Source organism: Taudactylus pleione, unplaced genomic scaffold (genome assembly GCF_031769625.1).
Source record: "Taudactylus pleione unplaced genomic scaffold, aTauple2 ptg000093l, whole genome shotgun sequence".
NCBI lineage: Eukaryota > Metazoa > Chordata > Amphibia > Anura > Myobatrachidae > Taudactylus > Taudactylus pleione.
In genome coordinates, this window is record NW_028284495.1 from 28406121 (window position 1) to 28418123 (window position 12003).

Sequence of the window (12003 nt, forward strand, 5' to 3'; positions counted from 1 at the left end):
TTTTTTTTAACACAATGCCTAAACACACAACACAGTGCCTCACAGCACACATATTAATGGCCTCCTAAAGACATTATTTTTTAACAAAATATCTGAACACACAACACAGTGCCTCACAGCACTCCAAGTAATGGCACCCTAATAACGTTATTTTTAACACAGTGCCTGAACACACAGCACAATGCCTCACAGTTCCCCTTGCAATGGCACCATAATGATGTTATTTTTTAACAGTGCCTGAACATTCAACACAGTGCCTCAAAGTACTTCTAGCAATGGCACCCTAATTAAATTTTTCAACACAATGCCTGAACACACAACACAGTGCCTCACAGCACTCCTGGTAGTGGCACCCTCATGATATTATTTTTTATTACATTGCTTGAACACACAAAAGTTTATTTTATTATTTTTTAACAAATTGCCTAAACACACAACGCAGTGCTTCACAGTGCTCCTCGTAATGGCACCCTAATGATGTTTTTTTTAACACAGTGCCTCAACTCACAACACAGTGCCACATAGTGCTCCATGTAATGGTACCCTAAAGACGTTATTTTTTAATTCTTTCCCCGAACACACAATAGTTTCATTTAATTTTTTTAACTCAGTGCTGAGCACACAACAGTGCCTCACACTTCTAGTAATGGCACCCGAATGAAGTTATTATTTTGTGCCTGAACACACAACACAGTGCCCTATAGCTCTCCCAGTAATGGCACATTAATAACATAATTTTTTACCACAGTGCCTGAACACAAAAAACAGTGCCTCACAGCGCTCTTTGTGATGAGACCCTAATTACATTATTTTTTAAAACAGTGACTAAACACAAAACGCAGTGCCTCATGGTTCTCCTTTTAATGGCACTCTTAAGATGTTATTTTTTAACACAGTGCCTGAACATACAACAGTTTTATTTTCATTTCTTAACACTTTAAATGAACACACAACACAGTGTTTTATTTAAAAAAAATTAACACAGTACCTGAACACACAATATGGTGTTTTATTTTTATTTTTTTAACACAGTACCTGAACACATAATACAGTGTTTTATTTTTATTTTTTTAACACTGTACCTGAACAGCCAAAACAGTGTTTTGTTTTTTTTAACACAATGCAATAGGATCGCCCCACAGTCCCCCGTGTCTTACGCATGCACAGAAGGACTTCTGGGTCATAAACCCTAAAGTTGCCACACCACAAAGGACAGCTCTTATTGGAAGTGCTGTCCTTTGCCTAAATCTTCATACATACAGCTATGCATGCGATCAGTGGTGAGATGCATCGCATCCAAAATGTGGTGCATGATGCATCCCAGGCCCCAAGGTGATAAACATGATGGCCAGACATGGCTTTGTCTGCTGTGCATGCAGGACTTTCAGGTAGAGCCCAGACACTCCCCACAAGAACTTCCCCCCCCAATTGCCTGGGCAGCCTGACTCTGGATAGAATATTGTAAGCCTTCACCGCCACTGCAAAGTACAGTAGAGGAAAACATAATAAAACAATAGCATACTAGACATTTCCATTATCTATTCTCAGATAACATATTATGACAGATAATGTATAACCTAATTGGCAGCAGTAATGCATATTTAATAGTGAATGAAAAATAAGGTAATTAACCCTCAATATAAAGTCGAGTCTTATTATATTATAACACCATCTAGGAATTGTATGTATGTGCATATGAAAAAGAAGAGGTGATACTAACCGTGAAGTATGTTGCGAGGGAGATAAAACAGAATATATTGAGAACACAATCCAACACACAAGCAGAATTGATATCACAAATAATGGCTAAAGGATAAGTGGTCATTTAAGCCCCCTAGGCTTGACTGTATCCAGAATAGTAAAGTAGGAGACTGTGAAGTGAATTGTCAGTTCTTTATTTCATGAAGTCTGTAGAGTGCTGCTCTACAGTGTCTGTGTTTGTATTATTTATACTCAGTATGCACCATGGCAGCAGATTGTGGGAGGGCTGGCTCTTTAGGGGAAAAAATATATATACACATGATAGATTATAATTCAGCAACAATTCTTAGTTTATCTTACTTATAAATGCACCTGGTAGTGTTTTTCTTTATCATTAATATGGGCCTGATTCATTAAGGATCCCAACTGCAACAGTGCATGCAGATTGGTCGGTGGTGCGTACTGCGCATGTGTATTTATCGCAGTGTTCGTGCGCGAGTTAGCACTGTAACCACTCTGCTTTTACCTACGCAGATACAAAGCCATCGTAGACAGAAAGATGGGACGTCAGCATTTGGGGGTGGTGACGGGGGAGTGGTTGGAGAAATGCAGACGTATCTGTCTGTTGAACGCCGTTACTTGGGTTTGCATAAATTAGGTCACTGAGACGGCATACGCAGTTTGTGTGCTCACTGCGTGTGACAAGGTTATCAATTTCAGATTAAGGTCAGACCTGTTGTAATTGTGCGTGAGGGGCCGATGTTAGTCAATGTTCCTGATGTATACGCAGGTATTACGGATGTGCGAAAGCAGTAGTGGGCATCTCTATGCTGGCTTTGGACGTCGTTATATTAGCTTTGCGATTGCAGTCATTAGCATATTTTCGCAGAAGACCTGCGTTCATAATCGCAGCTGCGATTACAATCGCAATCTGTAAGGAATTAGGCCCTATATTCCCTTTTCCAAGGGTAGCGCAAGACAGATATACACATTTGCTTATCTCTTGCCGGTTCTTCTGCTGCTTAGTCTGATGTCTTGCTGGAAAGCAGAAAATCCAAACTGGACCTCAGGAATGGAGCATTTCCTCTCTCTCTATTCTCTCCAAGGAGCCCTGAAGCCAGCTCTCATTTCAGACTTTTGGAAACTGTGTTTTAATCATGCTGTGCAATTTCCCTTGAGTTTAGAAAGCATAAAATAGAAACCTGGGACACATTATTATTATTATTATTATTATTATTATTATTATTATTATCATTCATTTATATGGCGCCACAAATGATCCGCAGCGCCTTACAAAGTACATAAATAAGTTGTAGACAAGCGACTTACAGAACAATACAATACAGGACCAGGACATGGATAATATATATTGCTACATTAGTGACCATAACACTCAGATAACAACAGAGCATAAGAAACCAAGTGTTAGGTGCCCTAGTGGTGAGTAAGAAGTAGGGGTGTGCACCGGCCACTTTTCGTGTTTTGTGTTTTGGTTTTGGATCTGGATCTTTCTTCGTGTTTTGGATCTGGATTGGTTTTGCCAAAACCACCCTTCCATGTTTTGGGTTCTGGGTATTATGTTTTGGATCTGTATTTTTTTAAAAAAAAGCATAAAAACAGTTAAAATCACAGAATTTGTTGGTTTTTCTGCTCCTATGCTATTATTAACTTCAATAACCACAATTTCCACTCATTTCCAGTCTATTCTGAACACCTTACACCTCACAATAGTGTTTTTATGTCCAAAAGGTTGCACCGAGGTAGCTGGATGACTATGCTAAGCAACACGAGTGGGCGGCACAAACACGTGACCCATCTAGGCGTGAAACTGCAGTGGCAGACGGGATGGCAGTTTGAAAAACTAGGCCCCAAACTGTACATAATGCAAAGAAAAAAAGAGGTGCAAGATGGAATTGTCCTTGGGCCCTCCCACCCACCCTTATGTTGTATAAACAGGACATGCACACTTTAAAAAACCAATCATTTCAGCGCCAGGGTCTGCCACACAACTGTGGCTGAAATGATTGGTTCATTAGGGCCCCCACAAAACAAGCTGGCAATTAATCTGTCCCTGCACAAACTGGCTCTACGGAGGCAAGATGTCATCCTCATCCTCCTCATCCACCGATTCCTCACCCTCTTCAGTGTGTACATCCTCATCCTCACAGAGTATTAATTTGTCCCCGCTGGAACCACAGGTCCCTCTGTACGTTCTGGAGGCTGGTCTCCCTTGAAGAGTTGATAATTCATTTTATGAACATCATCTTCTCCACATTTTGTGGAAGCAACCTCCTACGCCTTTCGCTGACAAGGTTCCCGGCTGCACTAAACACTCTTTCAGAGTACACACTGGAGGGGGGGCAACTCAGGTAAAATAGAGCCAGTTTGTACAGGGACCTCCAAATTGCTTCTTTTTCCTGCCAGTACAGGTACGGACTGTCTGACATGCCTACTTGGATGCTGTCACCGATGTAATCCTTTAACAGACAGATGCATGCTTGTCGCTGCTGCTTTGAGGATGCAAGTGCGGCTACAGCCCACACAATTCACAAAGACAGAAAAAAAAAAAGAATATTTTTATTGTTTGTGGAGCGCACTTTAAGGGTTACACCACCCTTTAACAGACAGACGCACGCTTGTCGCTGCTGCTTTGAGGATGCAAGTGCAGCTACAGCCCACACAATTCACAAAGACAGAAAAAAGAAGAAGAATATTTTTATTGTTTGTGTAGCACACTTTGAGGGTGTCACCACCCTTTAACAGACAGATGCACGCTTGTCGCTGCTGCTTTGAGGACAGTATCATATGCAGTGACAGTAGACTTGTCAGAAATTGTTGGCACGTCCTTCAGTCCGGACCAGATGTCCAAACCAGCCCTTGACTTATGACACAGGCGCACGCTTGGCGCTGCTACTATGTTGATGCACGTGCGGCTACATCGCACACAAGTCACAAACACATTAAAAAAATAGTTTTTTATTTTTTGGAGCACTTTGAGGGTTACACCACCTTTTAACAGACAGACGCACGCTTGTTGCTGCTGCTTTGAGGATGCAAGTGCGGCTACAGCCCACACAATTCACAAAGACAGAAAAAAAAAGAACAATATTTTTATTGTTTGTTTAGCACACTTTGAGGGTGTCACCACCCTTTAACAGACAGACGCACGCTTGTCGCTGCTGCTTTGAGGATGCAGGTGCGGCTGCAGCCCACACATTTCACAAAGACAGAAAAAAAAAGAACAATATTTTAATTGTTTGTGTAGCACACTTTGAGGGTGTCACCACCCTTTAACAGACAGACGCACGCTTGTCGCTGCTGCTTTAAGGATGCAGGTGCGGCTACAGCCCACACAATTCACAAAGACAGAAAAAAAAAGAACAATATTTTAATTGTTTGTGTAGCACACTTTGAGGGTGTCACCACCCTTTAACAGACAGAAGCACGCTTGTCGCTGCTGCTTTAAGGATGCAGGTGCAGCTACAGCCCACACATTTCACAAAGACAGAAAAAAAAAGAACAATATTTTAATTGTTTGTGTAGCACACTTTGAGAGTGTCACCACCCTTTAACAGACAGATGCACGCTTGTCGCTGCTGCTTTGAGGATGCAGGTGCGGCTACAGCCCACACATTTCACAAAGACCGAAAAAAAAAGAACAATATTTTTATTGTTTGTGTAGCACACTTTGAGGGTGTCACCACCCTTTAACAGACAGACGCACGCTTGTCGCTGCTGCTTTGAGGATGCAGGTGGAATCTAGACGGGATTTGGAACTGGGGACACACTACCTCCATCAATTGTCTAAATCCCACTGCACTAATGGCGGATACCGGACGCACGTCTAACACCAACATAGCAGTTAAGGCCTCAGTTATACGTTTTGCTTCAGGATGACTGCTGTTGTACTTCATCCTCTTCGCTAGGGACTGTTGGAAGGTCAATTGTTTAGTAAAAGTAGTGATGAACCTACTTCCTCTCTGGGAAGATGAACAACTCCCAGCAGCAGCAATAGCACTAGGAGGAAGTGGTTCTTGATCTTTCCCTATTTTATTTTTATCGGAGAAAGTTTGGTCCTCCATTTATGTTATATTGATATATACGTGCGGCTAAAGCGCACACAAACGCAGAAAATATTTTTTTGTTTTTGCTGGAGAGTAGTGCACTTTGTGGGTTACACCACCCTTTAAGAAATGAGCCAGCCGGCTCTTTACTTATGGGACACAGGCGCACGCTTGGCGCTGCTCCTTTGTTGATGCACGTGCAGCCACAGTGCACACAAGTCACAAACACAGAAAATATATATTTTTTTGGTTTGGAGTGTACTTTGGGGGTTACAGCACCCTTTAACGGTCAAGCCAGCCGGCCCTTTACTTATGACACAGGCGCACACTTGGCACTACTTTGTTGATGCACGTGCGGCTACTGCGCACACAATTCACAAACACAGAAAATAATTTTTTTTTTGGTTTGGACTGGAGTGTACTTTGGGGGTTACAGCACCCTTTAACGGTCAAGCCAGCCGGCCCTTTACTTATGACACAGGCGCACGCTTGGCACTACTTTGTTGATGCACGTGCGGCTACTGCGCACACAATTCACAAACACAGAAAATTATTTTTTTTTTGGTTTGGACTGGAGTGTACTTTGGGGGTTACAGCACCCTTTAACGGTCAAGCCAGCCGGCCCTTTACTTTTGACACAGGCGCACGCTTGGCACTACTTTGTTGATGCACGTGCGGCTACTGCGCACACAATTCACAAACACAGAAAATATATATTTTTTTGGTTTGGAGTGTACTTTGGGGGTTACAGCACCCTTTAACGGTCAAGCCAGCTGGCCCTTTACTTATGACACAGGCGTACGCTTGGCACTACTTTGTTGATGCACGTGCGGCTACTGCGCACACAATTCACAAACACAGAAAATTATTTTTTTTTTGGTTTGGACTGGAGTGTACTTTGGGGGTTACAGCACCCTTTAACGGTCAAGCCAGCTGGCCCTTTACTTATGACACAGGCGCACGCTTGGCACTACTTTGTTGATGCACGTGCGGCTACTGCGCACACAATTCACAAACACACAAAAAATATAATTTTTTTAGCACTTGGGGGGAGCACCCCTGATGGACAGAGCACCCCCTGGACAAGACTACAGCACCCCTTTAGGACTGGGACACTGCACATGACTTTGGAGTGGACACAGCCCCTATGGAGAACTGACTGCACAACACAGTCCAGCCAACCCCTATGGACTTTGAAGTAGTGGACACAGCCCCTATTAACAACAGCACCACAGCACAACACAGCCAGCCCCTATGGACTTTGAAGTAGTGGACAACAGCAGCACAGCGCAGTACAGCACAGCACAACACTACTCTGCACTACACTACACTACACTACACAGCCCAGCCAGCCCTAACTCCTACCCTCCCTCTTCACTGTCCACAGCCGAGTGAGAAAATGGCGCCGGCGCGGGTCCCTTATATAGGATCCAAAACCCGCGAGACTCGGAAGGCGGGATGATGACGTTTTGCCTCGATTTCAGATCCGAGTCAGGCGGGAAAAGTCGAGCCTGACTCGGATCGGCCTCGGATCGGGGGGGCTCGGGGGGGTTCGGATTTCAGAAATCCGAACCCGCTCACCCCTAATAAGAAGTAGATGAAACTAAAGTAGGGAGAAGTACAAGAGGGTAGAGGGCCCTGCTCATAAGAGATTACATTCTAAAAGGGGAGGGGAAGACAAACAGGGGTGACACAGATGGGGTAGATGGGGAGGAAGGAGTATGTATCAGGGAGTTAGAATGATAGCTGGAAGGCTTTGATGAAGTAATGGGTCTTGAGAGCCCGTTTGAAGGATTGCAAAGAGGTGGAGAGTCTGATGGGGAGTGGGAGAGGGTTCCAGAGGTGGGGAGCAGTGCGGGCAAAATCTTGGAGGCAGGAGTGGGAGGAAGTAATCAGCTGGCATGAAAGGTGGCGTACAATAATGGTAGCACTTATTTAGCACTTTTCTCCCAAAAGGATTCTAATGGTGCATACACACGATCAGATTTTTTCTTCAGATATGGACGATAACGATTTAAAAATCGTTCAGTCGTTCATATCTGATGAAAAATCGTTCATATCTGACATGCCTGAACGATGGACGATCAACGATGCGCGTTCCCGTTTGTCAGATAACGATATCTGACATCTGATGGGTTTGCAGTCAGACTTGGACGATTCCATTCATTTTAATGCAGGTAAAAATCGTTCAAATCGTCCAAATCGTTCAAATCGTTTAATCGTTCAGTCGTTCATCTGACAAATCTGACAAGTCTGACAAATCTGACCGTGTGTACGCTCCATAAGTGCTTTAAATTTGCAGATTAAAAACACATGATACAAGATAAGACTACAGAAAAGAGAGCTAAGCAATTGAGGCCCTATTTATCACAATCTACATCTCAGATGCAGATTGGATGTGATAAAATTATCAGGATATGCAATGCGACATCTGAATACATTGTGAGAATTATTTAAATACAGTTGCGTCACTCACCTTGGTGACACCCGGTGCTGACTCCGGAGAGGATAGTAGTAGTAGTTAAAAAGGGAGTATGGCCTCACAGGAAGGGGAGTGGCATCAAGGGTAGGGGGTGTGGCCATGCTGCCCAAACCCCCCATTTTGGTCACTCCAGGGGTCCTCGAGATGCAGACTCCACCGAGGACCAGTCTTTGTGCAGTACCGGCTCCCTCACTGTGTTAGGAGCAGAGTGTTGCACATAATGCTACAGTGCAGCTCCTGTCACTGAGAAAGAGTTGGCACTTTGGTGTCACCCCTCTGTGGGTGACACTCGGGTGCGGCCCACACCCTCCTTGTAATAACATTACTAATACAAATGGTACCAACTTAGCAAATATATTTAATTATTATATAATAGTTTGATCAGGGAAATTCACTGTTACAATGTATTATCTGCTTGAACCTCTGTTGCACAATTTTGACATTGTCTATATTAATACGTAAACAGGCGGCTTCTGGACCATGTGATCTCCTACATGAATAGTGAATATTGACTCAAGACACTGCAGGGTAAATTTACTAAAGTGAGACTTTTTAGAAGTGAGTTTTAGAAGAGATGTTCCCATAGCAACCAATCAGATTCTACTTAACATTTAACTAGCACCTTCTAGAAAATAATAGCTAGAATCTGATTGGTTGCCATGTGCAACATCTCTTCTAAAAATTACTTCAAAAACTCTCACTTTAGTAAATTTACCCCTGCCTGTCCAGGGAGGATCAATTTCTTCAGAGGTACCCCGTTGCAGAGAAATATAGGTAAGATAAGGCAAGGGGACATAGGGGTTGCAAAAAAAAAATATATTGGGGCAGCCAAATGACAAGGTGCCTATTTACTAATTATAGTGTTTTAGGTCCAATAATTGTAATTTCTTATTAAGGCTATTTGTGGCAGTAAGAAATTAGAGATTGCCAGAATGTACTATTAATCACCCGCAGGGATAGGGGCTCCCCCCTCACCAGACACCACCCCCATTAGGGCTGCTTCCAGATATTTCCTGGGCTGGTTTTCCACCCCAATCTGGCCAGGTGTGTAGCAGATCACCAGATTGAGGATTACTAGTAACTTTACTAATAGGCTTTGTAATATATAATAGTAGTAAGAAAGTTCTCTTCTTTGTATACTACCATGGGAGAGGACCTTACTGTAATTACTAGAATGAGGTGTCTGTATAGAAGCAGGTTTAGTCAGATATATTATCCAAGTAAATGTATTTTTAGTTTTTAACTTATCAAGAGCTAGTAACTGGATTACCTAACAGAAATATAGAAGTTAACCAATCCCTTTAACTAATTCAAAGCAGTTTTGCACAATATACTGAATGAGTTTCAAAGTGACCAGGTAAACCCAACCATTATATGATTTTGCCATTCAGAATCAGACCTAGTTGTTCTATATTTGTAAATTGTTGCAGTTGCAATTCTTGCAACAATTATGAGACTTTTTAGGTTTATTGAACAGTTAATGGACTTGGTAGTAATTTTCAGGCTAGCAGCCAATGCCTTTGGTCTGAATATAGAATCTAGCTTTTAGTTATTTAATATGCCCAGAGGCATTTGTGCTATTAAGCTGTATTCATGTTGTTTAATAAAATGTGTGGTCAAATATTAAATTCATATCTTTAGAAAAAAGATGATCACACTGTTTAAATAATTGATTTCCATACATTTGCATGCCTCATATTTATTTTGAGACTTAATTCTTCCATGTAACATTTTTGAAAATCACATGCTAGCATACGTAAATTGAAATGTTATTGTTATACTCACAAATGCTACATATGGTCATTTTGTCACATTTGACTTTGGGAAATCCCCTACTGAGGGGGTGAAAGCTGAGGTCCCGGGTTGAGGGAGAAATAGAAGGCTGTATATTCGTCTGTATATTCGATCTCCTCATTCATGAATATCGGATGTTGGCGAGACTGACCAAAGGCACGGAGTTTAATCTGCTGGGAGTTATTCACCAGTGACCCCTCTAAGCAGGATATGGGTTTAAGCTGCACCCAGCAGGCAGGTCTCGGTCCTTTGGTCAGGTATCCGATACCCTCGGGAATAGAGAGAATACAATGATGTATGATGAAGAGAAATACTTCAGGAAGAAGTACAGCTGCACAAGGAGTTGGTATTTGTAATTGTACACAGGTAAAGGATTTTAGATGCACTGCTGCACCAAGAGGTGGCACTTGTAACAGCACGCAAACACTGTGCTTTTGACGCACTGCTGCACCAAGAGGTGGCACTTGTAACTGTACACAGGCAAGGTGTTTTGACGCACTGCTGCACAAGAAGGCTGGTACTTGTATGGCACACAAGCAAGGTGTTTGACGCACTGCTGCACAAGGAGTGTGGTACTTGTATGGCACACAAGCAAGGTGTTTGACGCACTGCTGCACAAGGAGTGTGGTACTTGTATGGCACACAGGCAAGGTGTTCAGATGCACTGTTGCACAAGGAGATGACAATTGTATGGCACACAGGCAAGATGTTCGGATGCACTGTTGCACAAGGAGATGGCACTTGTATAGCACACAGGCAAGGTGTTCGGATGCACTGTTGCACAAGGAGATGACAATTGTATGGCACACAAACAAGTTGTTCAGACGCACTGTTGCACAAGGAGATGGCACATAGAGACTTGAGAGTATCACTGTTAGGGAACCTGGAATGAGGTGACAGCAAGTATACACAAGGTAGCGACAATGTTGCACAGTCAACTTCCTGCTGTCTGGAGGCTGGTTATATACCATGAGGTAGCAGATCATTGGTGGACAGCATCAGCTGACCACCACCATGCTACCCTTGGGAAAAGGGTAGTCAGGAGATGAGGACTGTCATGGCTATGTCCATGATGGCAACCACAGTAACCAAGGCACGGCACAACTCATGGATGTTCACATGGCTCTTAAGTATAATGCTCAGCACGTCACTCGCCGCCGCACCTGACATCTGACCACCCAAGGGATCAGGGGAAGCTGGCGCTGGATCGATCCTACGCCACAACCTGAAACATTTTCAGCAATTTAAATTATGTAAGCAGGCAACATAAATCATGGGGCCCTGTACACCCATTTTTTTAGGGACCCTCATCCCTGGGTCCATGGCAGGTACAGGTCCCCGAGCCTCATCCCCCTTATGTCTATCCATTTCCCCTTTGTCTCTCCAGCCCTAGCCCCCTTCTGTCTCTCCACCCCAAGACTCCTTCTGTCCTCCAGCCCCCCACAGTGTCCCTTCAACTCCACAATTACTTACCTTATTCTATGTATTTTGGCCACCTGCCACGGCTCCTCTGCTTAGTTTTTTAGTGGCACTGTGTGCTTGACATCATGACATCACATGCACTGTGCTGCAACAAACTAAAAAAAAACCTTGCCCTGTGCCAGAATAAGCATTAAAGCCCACCTCTACTTTTGAAATACAGAAATTATGCCTAAAAAGGTGTGTAAGTGTATAGACTCATGGTACACCCTTCCATGAGGATCTGCAGCTGGGGAGAAGAGCAGGCAGGAGGCAGGGTGTGGTCCGGTAGCTGCTTCAAAGCAAGCATGTGTGTGCAGCCCAGGAGTATGGGAGGGGTGGGAGCTGTGTGGGATCCCAATGCTGCATGGGGCATGGAGCCAGATGGGCATCCGCAGGAAAAAAAAAAAAAAGCCGGCTTAATGTAGCAGTGGGTGTCTGGCAGTAGGGCCTGTGTTGGCAGGTGAGCATGGCCGGTTCTGCCATCAATGCACTCCCCCATCC